At 42.5% G+C, this 1,086-nt stretch overlaps 1 long non-coding RNA gene across 1 annotated transcript; it reads right to left on the reverse strand.

Annotated features, from left to right (window-relative positions):
* Positions 1-35: 35 nt before the first annotated feature.
* LOC108490404 lies at positions 36-1,075 on the reverse strand. The gene is made up of 2 exons (XR_001872283.2): positions 996-1,075; positions 36-579 (listed from the first exon to the last, which is right to left on the reverse strand). It is a non-coding gene; the product is annotated as an uncharacterized LOC108490404 (long non-coding RNA).
* Between the last annotated feature and the right edge of the window lie 11 nt (positions 1,076-1,086).

Below are 1,086 nucleotides of genomic sequence, written 5' to 3' on the forward strand. Positions count from 1 at the left end.
CAAAAAACCAATAAACACTAATTAAATCTCTGGGCTCCAGCTGAACAATCAACTTTTAATTGCTACTTCAGTGTTAAAAGAGATATCCCAAGATGCCCAAATCCTGGCAGGTGTGTGAGAACAGGCACAATGAAGATGCCCAATGCAGCTGCTACTTTTCACCTGGGCCATCACTGGAGTAAGGCAAGAATGAGCCGAGAGATTTCCATCCTGGGCCATGAGGCACACTGGCTGCTTCTCAGGTGGAGGAAGATAGGGAACATGAGCAGCATGTCCACTAACGGAACTTGTTGAGGGGATGCTGGCCACTGGTGATCCAACTTTTCTTTCCCTATGGGAAAATGAGGGAATAATGGCAGGAGGAACATAATGTAAGAACTCTAAAGCTCCAAGCCGGGAGGTTTGTTGCTGGGTTCTTTGGCAGTAGTGGGTTTTAGGCCAACAGAAGCAACAGAGATACGCATGTGTAGAATCTCCTTAGGCCGACTCTTCCAGGACCGTGGTTTAGCTGATGCTGAGCTGGGCAAATCCTATGAGTTTGCCATCATCAGGAATATCCGAGCTTTCAACCCCAGAAGCCTAAGAACCAAACAGAATGACAAGGTGTGGCCATTTATAAATAAAATTGCAGGAAGCAAATAAAATTGATAAGGGAGTATGGAAAGGAAGATAGCAGGTGAAAGGTCCCCAGGATATAAACAGAAAGCTGACGTGTTTTTTTCTAGAGAAGATGTGGCTATAGGTGCAGCTAGAGTCAGTCAGACTGCTTTATATTTTTTTCTTGACAGGAGCAGAGACCTGCGACTGTAGCCTTCTGAGAGGTAGAGCAGATGAAGGACATTCAAAAGGAGACATTAGCCCAGGGCCTTGGGAAAAGTAAATGAACACAATCTAGTATATTTTAATAGTCTCAACATTCAGGAAATATAAAATCTGGTCTACAAAGATTGCAGGTATATAAAAGTTAGATGTTTTAATGAGAAAAAAAAGATTACCAGCTTAAAAGTGACAGATCGATTTGACTGAGGTTCTTCCACAATTTTCTGCAAATTAGCTGCCACTGTAACCACATAAACAGAAAAAAAA

Source organism: Nannospalax galili, unplaced genomic scaffold (genome assembly GCF_000622305.1).
Source record: "Nannospalax galili isolate Female #2095 unplaced genomic scaffold, S.galili_v1.0 C48636781, whole genome shotgun sequence".
Lineage (NCBI taxonomy): Eukaryota > Metazoa > Chordata > Mammalia > Rodentia > Spalacidae > Nannospalax > Nannospalax galili.